This window comes from Notamacropus eugenii, chromosome 3, assembly GCF_028372415.1.
Source record: "Notamacropus eugenii isolate mMacEug1 chromosome 3, mMacEug1.pri_v2, whole genome shotgun sequence".
Classification (NCBI taxonomy): Eukaryota; Metazoa; Chordata; class Mammalia; order Diprotodontia; family Macropodidae; genus Notamacropus; species Notamacropus eugenii.
In genome coordinates, this window is record NC_092874.1 from 349,005,180 (window position 1) to 349,014,808 (window position 9,629).

Genomic DNA, 9,629 nt, shown 5'->3' on the forward strand with positions numbered 1-9,629 from the left:
TTTACCCACCAAGTCTTGTATAGTAACTATTGAAGATTCCCTTGTCAAGGTTAACTTATAACCACCCTGACTATGATTTCAGAACAAAAAAGAAGATTATGGCAGCTTGCATAGTCATGAGATTCACCAGAATAGTGGAATTTAGGACAATAATGAGTGAAGACTGTGCGGTTTTATTGGAGATAAGCCCCATGATTGACCACAGGTTAGATGCATTTTCCCATACTTGGATTGGTTAATTCTGCCCCCCTTGGAGTCATGTCACAGGCCCCTATTTTGGAAGCCATAGGAATAATCTCTAAGACTCCTTTCACTTCAGTTATTCCCATTATTGGTCATTTGTACTTGTTAAATATTCAGTAAACCAGTATTGAAATGCATATGTAACCACTACTTTGTCCTTCCTCTCAGTGAGTGAGGTAGTTTTCTCTGTGTTAGAGGATCAGAGGAAAATTTGATTTGGCTAAGAGATCTCTGATCTCACAATGTTTGATTCCTGTATAAGTGGAGAAGAGATTTCTTCAGATTCAGAAAGATTTCTGGGAGAAGTAGAGAGGGAGTGAGACCCAGAAAGAGAGGACAGGCATTTGAATAGTGGATGGGAGATCTTCCATGAGCCATAGACATCTAAGGAAAGTGGCCCTCAGTATTTTTCTTGTTTCATGTGAGACTCTAGAGACTGTTGAGACCATATTCCCTTCAGAGAATAAAACCATTGTCTCCTTGATTGACCTGAGATCTTATAACATTCTCAAACTGAAGAATTCATTTCTTCTGACATACTATCTTTTTTTTTAAACCTTTCTGTATATAACCTCTCCAATTCCTGTTAATTACTTATTTTGATGAAGAAGCTTACTAGGTATCTATGAATGTCATTTATGTATTTATGTATCTTCCATGGCTGTTTGGTGGGAGGGAGTTAAACTAGTGAGAACCAAGTGTTACCTTCTTGTTTAGAGCAACCATGGAAAGTGATTTTTATTCCAAAGAGATTTGGAATGGGGCTTTCTAGATTCCAGTTCTAGATCCTATGCTGCATACAGGCTAGCTGTTTTTTTTTTTTTTGTAATGTTAAACACATTCACATATATGCTACGTATCAACTGGAACAAAGTCTAGAATCTTAGAGCTATATATTTTAGGAGGAGAATGAGAGCCATTTAAAATATTTCCAATTTAGGGATGGAGCCAAGATGGTGGAATAACAGGACAGACTTGCTAGCACACTCCTCGCATGCCTAGTCAAATACCTGTAAAATATGACTCCATACATATTCTGGAGTTGCAGAATCCACAGAATGATGGAGTGAAGCAAATCTCCAGCTCAAGGCAGTTTGGAAGGTTGGCAGGAAGTGTCTATTGTGCCATGCTGGAAAAAGAGTGTGGTCCAGCGTGGGCTGCACTGGCATAGATGGGACCTGAGCAGGCTTTGTGGGGACTGAATCTCGGGCACCTGAGGCAGTTTCCAGACTTCATGACCCCAAAACACCAAGGAAAAATTGGAAGGTCAGTGGAAAAAACCTGTGGGACCAGTGTAAGAGAGTGAAGTGGTCGGACCCCACCCCTAGGACTGCAGAGTGGGTGGAGAAGCCCATGGCTGCAGCAGCAGCAACTGTGGCAGTGATTGTTTCTGGAGCTCTAGGTCCACAGATTGTGGGGGGATGGAGAGATTGACATTATCCCCCATCCCCATGGGAAGTAGAGAACTACCTTGATAATGAACTCAAAAGTCAAATAAATAATTGGGAAAACAAGCAGAAAACAGAAAAAGAATCAGACTATAGAATCTTGCTTTGGTGACAAGGAAGACCAAAACACACAAACAGAAGACAACAAAGTCAAAGCTCCCACATCCATAACCTCCAAGAAAAAATGTGAATTGGTCTTAGGTCATGGAAGAGCTCAGAAAAGATTTTGAAAATCAAGTAACTCAAGTAGAGGAAAAATTGGGAAGAGAAATGAGAATGATGTAAGAAAATCATAAAAACCGGGTCAACCTCTTGCTAATGGAGACCCCCAAAAATGTTGAAGAAAATAGCACTTTAAAAAATAGACTAACCCAAATGACAAAAGAGATCCAAAAAGCCAATGAGGAGAAGAATGACCTAACAAGCAGAATTGACCAGATGGAAAAGGACACCCAAAAGCTCACTGAAGAAAATAATTCCTTAAAGATGAGAATGGAGCAGATGGAAGCTAATGACTTCATGAAAAATCAAGAAATTATAAAACAAAGCCAAAGGAATGAAGAAAAAATAGCAGACAATCTCATTGAAATATCTCATTGAAAAAACAATTGACCTAGAAAATAGATCTAGGAAAGACAATTTAAAAATTATGGGACGACCTGAAAGCCATGATCAAAAAATTATCGAGGAAAACTGCCCTGACATTCTAGTCCCACAGGGTAAAATAAATATTGAAAGAATCTACTGATCAACTCCTAAGAGAGACTTGAAAAGAAAAATTTCTAGGAATATTGTAACCAAATTCAAGAGTTCCCAGGTCAAGGAGAAAATATTGCCAACAGCCAGAAACAAACAATTCGAGGATTGTGGAAATGCAATCAAGATAACGCAAGATCTAGCAGCTTCTACATTAAGGGATCGAAGGGCTTGAAATATGATATTCCAGAAATCAAAGAAGCTAGAGAAATTTGACGTTCAAACACAAGAAACAAGAGAGGCATGAATAGGTAAACAGGAAATAGAAATCATAAAGGACTTACTAAAGTTGAATTGTTTACATGGAAAGATCATATTTGTAACTCTTGAGACTTTTCGCAGTATTAGGGTAGTTGGAGGGATTATAGACATATAGAGAGAGGGTTCAGGGTGAGTTGAATAGGTAGGGATGATATCTAAAAAATAAAATTAAGGGGTGAGAGAGGAATATATTGGGAGGAGAAAGGGAAAAATGGAATGGGGCAAATTATCTCACATAAAAGAGACAAGAAAAAGCTTTTTCAATGGAGAGGGAGAGTGGGAAAGTGAGAAGGAAAGAGTGAGCATTACTCTCAATGCATTTGGTTTAAGGAAGGAAAAACATGCACACTCAATTTGTTATGAAAATCTATCTTACCCTACAGGAAAGTAAGGGGGAAGGGGATAAGTAGGGGGTGGGGGGAATGATAGAAGGGAGGCCAAATGGGAAGAGAGGGTAATTAGAAGTTAACACTCTTGAGGGGGGATAAGGTGAAAAGAGAGAATTGAATAAATGAAAGGCAGGATAAGATGGAGGGAAATATAGTTAGTGTTTCATAATATGACTGTTTTGAAAATGTTTTGCATAATTACACAGGTATAACCTATATTGAATTGCATGTCATCTCGGTGGGGATAGGTGGGGAGGGAGGAAGGGAGAGAAGTTGAAACTCAAAGTTTTAAAATGAATGTTAAAAATTGTTTTTACATGCAATTGTGAAATAAGATATACAAGCAATGTGGTACAGAAATCTATCTTGCCCTACAAGAAAATAGGGAGGAAGGAGGTAAGAGAAGGGAGGGGTGTGATAGAAGGAATGGCAGATAAGGGTAAGGGGTAACCAGAATGCACATTGTCTTGGGGTGGGAGGAGGAGAGAGATGGAGAGAAAATTTGGAACTCAAAATCATGTTGAAGAGTCTGTTGAAAACTAAAAATAAATAAAAATCAAAAAAATTTTCAATTTAATAATGCAAGTGATTAAAAATATTTATTGTCACAACCAGTCTAAGGTTCAAAAGCAAAAATGATCAGCAAATCAATTTGCGTTTTCTTATATGATGTTGAAAAAAGAAAATAAATTTTTGAAAAAACAATTAAAAAGAAACACGAATGGTAACCCAGGTAATCCTTTTTTCTCCCAACCAAGGGAAAATGATTATTCTAGCTCTTGTTATATAAGCTTCATTAACTGTATTTTATATGAAAGCCACTCTGTTTATGGCTTGTTTGCTTCCGTAACCAGTGTTTTAATTTTAGGGAGCATAGATTCATTTGACTCAACATTTCCCTCAGAGGCAAATGCTGAAAGGTATTTAACCTTAGGAAGATCTAAAATATTAATACCTTATTAAAGCCATTTTGAATTGGATTGACTAATACACATGTATCATTGTTTACTTTTCTGTTGTTATTTAGTCATTTCAGTCTTTTCTGACTATTCTTGACTCCATTTGAGCTTTCTTTTTGTCATTTGGGATTTTCTTGACAGAGACACTGGAATGGCTTGCCATTTTCTTTATTAACTCATTGTTATAGATTTTATAGAAGTGGAAGCAAACAGAATTAAATGATTTGCTCAGGGTCCCACAGCTAGTAAGTGTGTGAGTCTAGATTTGAACTTAGATCTTCTTGACTTCAGGCCTGGCATTCTATCCACTGACCCACCTAGCTTCCCATTATTCACTTTATAGAGCTTTTAACATGTTTTTTGATTTATAGAGTAATTCAGTTTCTTTCCAGAAATATCAGGTAACTCAAACCACCCCCAAACGCTATTTTTTATTCTGATTTGCCAAAGTTTAAAAGGAAATCTCTTATAAGAGTAGAAATAAATTGTACTATAACTGCTTGTGCTCACTACATTTTTATTTAACTTTCATTGTGACAGGTACTGTTGACTGACCAGATAAGGACAATCAATTATGTAAGTGCATTATTAATGTTTTCACAGGAAGACCAGTGATTTATACAGGGTCAGAGAATACTAGAAAGATGTATTTCACACACAAAAATCTACTGTTCACCATCTGTGCTTGCCTGCTGCTCATTTGATCACTGCTAAGTTAAGTGATTCTTTCAAAGAAACAGTCCCCTTGTAGAATTCACATAAATAAGAAACCCAGGACAATGCATAAAGGAACACTTACCTTTGGTGGGAGTTGAGAATTTGTATTTGATGTTACAACAAATTAGAAGGGCTTAAAAACACCTCCATGCATCATTTAGTTCTGGTACATTAGAAGTGATTGACTTTAAACCCAAAAGGATTTGAGTGAACCGTAGTGAGGATGGAATGGATAGTACCTTATTTACATCAGAATTAGGCTTTGGTTTGGTTTAGCACAGTATCTTAAACATAGTAGACTTTTAATAAATGCTTCTTGGATGAAATTAGATTTTTGGCCTATCCTAAAAGCCTAAAAAAAGGAATTGGACTTACAATTTTAAACTGGATAATGGAGAGGGCTATTTCAATGCAAAGTAATCCAGCACTCTTCTCTTCTTGAGAAAATGTATATTGGTCAATACGTTTCACAAAAATATAACGGTGATATACTCCAAATCCAGATGCTTGGAAGAATAATGCTAACTAGGTGACCATGATTATGTTTTCTGTAAAGATGCCTCTGTTCCTGCCCAGCTTGTTTCTATAGTTCAGGTAAAGATCAACCTAAAAAGCTTAGGAACAGTATAGAATTCTCAGTAACTCTCAGTTAATTAAAGGAGTGAAAGAATCAGAGGCTTTCTCCCTTCCGTATGAATAATTCACTGCCAGGATCCATTATTAAAGCTCGTTACTTCAGCACAATTTCTAGCCAGAGATGGATGGGTCTCAGAACTGAGAGATAAATTATAATAAGGCCCACAGCTATATTAATAAATTGAAAAGAACATTTATTTGTTCTTCTAATTAGAGCAGTAGTTTTTATAAATAGTCTAGAAATGAATATCCTTGTCACATTTGTACTTTCTGTTAGATAAAATAAAAAGAATATGTGTCCTCATATTTTGACTTTTGCCAAGGGAAAATTCTCCAGTTGATATGGTTTTGTTTAAATTCTTCAGGTAGCTACTATGTATTGCAGATCATATCTGGGCAGTATTGATAAGCAAAACACGCACAATCTGCTTTGTTCATGAATCTGTTATTTAAGGTATCACTTTTGAAAACATTTTTAAACCAATATTTGAAGGTCACCCACTCTCAATCGCATTCTCAGAAAAGGTTTTAGGCTACAAAGCGTTCTTTCTTTTCTTGTTTTCCCTTACTCTTTTGAAAGTGAAATACAAAATCATTTCACTGCATGAACAGAAGTAATATAAGAATTTAATCCTATCTTCTTCACATTGTGGAACAACAATAATTATTATTATATGTAACTGGTCACCTTAGGAGAATTGGGGTTATCTGGGCTCTCTGTAGTTGACCCTAGCCCCCTTTGATTGTGTTTCTTCAGTTAGAAGGGAATAAGTAACCCATACTCTAGTTCCAGTTAATCACTAACAGTCAGATTAACTTTTTCAAAAGAATATTTATTTTTAAAAGTATAAAAACAAATATATAAACTTACTGCCTCAACTTGTACCACCTCATTCTCTGGGGAAAGGAAGGGATTAAGTTTATAGCTTAATTCCTTCAGAGCACAGACCCAGGTTCTAAGTCCAACACCACCTGGTGCTTGGGCTTAAGTCCCAGGCACTCTGGATCCTCTGGGCTTTCCTATTAGACTGGCTGAATGCGAAATTCTTTCTGCAATCCTGGCTCCAAGGTCTCCATGGCTCAAATTCCCAGTCCAAGATTGGCACCTAAAACTGAGGGTAAATTAACCAGAATAGAAATAGACATCTATCTCCAGGCCCATTTCTCAAAGCCTGGGTAAAAGGGTGGGAGAGAGTCATCTCCCCTCCTAGTTCAATTCATGGCAACTACACTGTGGGTGAACTGTGGTCTTCAAGCTGAAGCTATAGCAGGAAAAATTGCATAGGAAAGAGACTGTGTCTGTCTGACCAATTTTAAAGACAAAGCCTTTTTTGGGAGCAGCCACTTCCGTGTAAAATGTAGGGTACCTTCATGTTAGGAAATCTGTGCATACCTCTTATATACAGAAGTTTAACGTGCTATATAAAAATGAATTGTTATAATTAGAGTGATTGTTTTTAACATGGATATTAGTTAGTTTTGTTTTTCAATATTACTAATGATTACATTGTAGCAAAACTATTTTCTTTAAGGACAAGTCCATATGATTATGCAGGGGAAAGCCTACTTTCTCTGAAGTCATAGGGCCTGAGTTCAAATCCCACTTCTGATGATTACCTGTGTGACCTTGGGCAACTTAAACTTCCTGGGCCTCAGTTTTTTTAGTTGTAAAACAAATTGTTTGGACTAAATAGATATTGAACCATGTACATCCCATGAAACTGTGTATTGTAGCTAAAATTACTTAGTATCTCTTTGTATTCCCTCATTACAACACGGACAATAGGTAGGTGATAAATATTTTTGTATCAATTTACCAATGAAAGCATGTTACCTATAATAAGAAGTGGGAAAAAGCTGATCAGTGATTCAAAGGTAGATGGAAGTTCTCAATTCTATACTCATCCAAAAAAGTAGACTTTTGGCTCCTTGAGACTACTACCATTTCACTTTTGTCTTCTTTTTCCTGGCACTTAGAAAAGTATCTGTAAATCAGTTAAATAGCAAGAATTTATTAAATGATTTCTAGACTCTAGTTACTGTGTTGGGACCTACCAGACAATTAATGAATGTCTGTTGTTTGCTTGAACAAGCAGCAGAATTACTTTTCTTTCTGAACATGGAAATAGAAAATACACAGGGTTTTTGTGAGACTCCTACAAGATAGTGCATAAGAAAGTTTTTTGTAACCAATTATGACTAAGTAGCCACTCCCATGTACTGAAGATTTCATCTGTGGAAGTTCACATACAGTCAGCAACACCATTAACAATTTTGTACATTAACACCAATGAACTCTGAGAATTATAACTTTAATATAATCTTTTCAGAGTTATCCAATGATATGATACTTATAAAGTGTTTTGTAAACTTTAAAATATTTAATCATTTCCCGCATTGGACTGTGAATTCCTTGAGATCAATGATTGTCTTTGAATCTTCAGCACTTAGTAGAGCACCTGGCACATAGTAGACCCTTAATATTTATTGACTTAATTTTTTACTAGACTAATTTTTTCATGAGTGTATTCTTCCCAAGAAGAAAATTCTCTCTAGCAATGCAAATCAGTATCTCCTCTGTAATTGATTTGTTCAAGATCATGTCAAAAGTTGTCAGACAGGACTTAGGTGGGGTAGTCCTGATTCTGAGACTGACTCACAATTCCTTATGTCAAGCTTCTAATTATTATTATGTAAAGAAGAAATAAGTCATAAACTTGATGATCAAAATATTTGAGAAATATGAACAAAATGTTAATTTTACAATAATAATAGCTAACATTTATATAGAATTTCCTATGTGCCAGGTACTATGCTAAGTCCATTACACTTATTATCTCATTTAATCCTCATAACACGAGAAGGAGGTAAGTTCCATTATGATCCCTATTTTACAGTTGAGGAAACTGAGGCAGATAGAGGTTAAGTGTCTTTCTGAGGGTCAAAATGTCCAAGCCTAGATTTGAACTCAGGGCTTCCTAACACCAGACTAGCACTTCATCCTAGCTATGCTATCCTAGATAGCACCTAACTACCTAGAAAAAAATGAAAAAAAAAAAACAACAGCAGTTATTACTTCATGTTGGGAAGGAGGAGCACAATGCAAAACAAAAAGTCAAGTTAACGGATAATGAAGTGTTTGGGATGCCTTGAAATTGTCCATTAGCATGATTTATGTTATCCTTTTTCCATTGTGTTAGCCAGACCAACTGGCCTGGCAGGAAACCTGAAATGATAGTCAGTTGATCTCTGGTGATATTGGATTAGCAGTGTAGTCAGTGAGATGTAACTGTTCTGATGAAACTAAAAAAATAAATGCATCAGTATAAAGTTGCAGGTTGGTCCTATTTCAAATACATATTTAGAAACATCATTGTATCATTGAGGATAGTAGAGTTAGTAACACTTCTGTGTGTTCTGGTACCAGAGAAAACCCAGACGTATTGGGGGGAATGGGTAAATCAGAAATGTTACACCCCATCTACTAGAAAAGTATTGATATAGGTGGAATTGACTATTAAAGCAGGTAAATCACAGGTGTGAATGAAGTGGACTCCTTTTATTAAACACCAGCACCACATCACCTTGGCAACAAAGGTATATGCAGAAAAAGTCTCTATAGCCAAAGACTTGGTTTTTCTAATAGCAATGTGTAACTGTGAGAATTGAATTATGAGGAAAACTGAATGCCGCAGAATGGACACTTTCAAATTGTGGTGCTGGAGAAGACTTTTGAGAATCTCTCAGACTACAGGGAGATCAAATTAGTCAATTCTTAAATAAATTAATTCAGACTATTCTCTGGAAATTCAAATACTGAAGTTGAAATTAAAATACTTTGGCTACATAATGAAAAGACAGGACTTACTGGAAGAGACCTTGATATGAGAAGGAGAAAGGAAAAGGAATGACAGAAAATGCAATGGATAGATAGTACCATGGAAAAAAAGAACATTAACTTGGACAGACTTTGAAACATAGTAGAGGACAGAAGGACCTGGTGTGCTATGCTTCATGGAGTTACAAGGAATGAGACTTGGCTGAGTGATTGAGTAACCAAAAAAGCACTACATCATAACGATATTTGGAATAGATCTTTCCAGTTATAGGAAAGAACTTTATACTGCTTTTAAAAGTAATATTCTAAGTACAACAACATATTTCAGGGCAACACAGGGAAATTTTAAGAAATAGTTTCACTTTCTGGATCATATAACCAG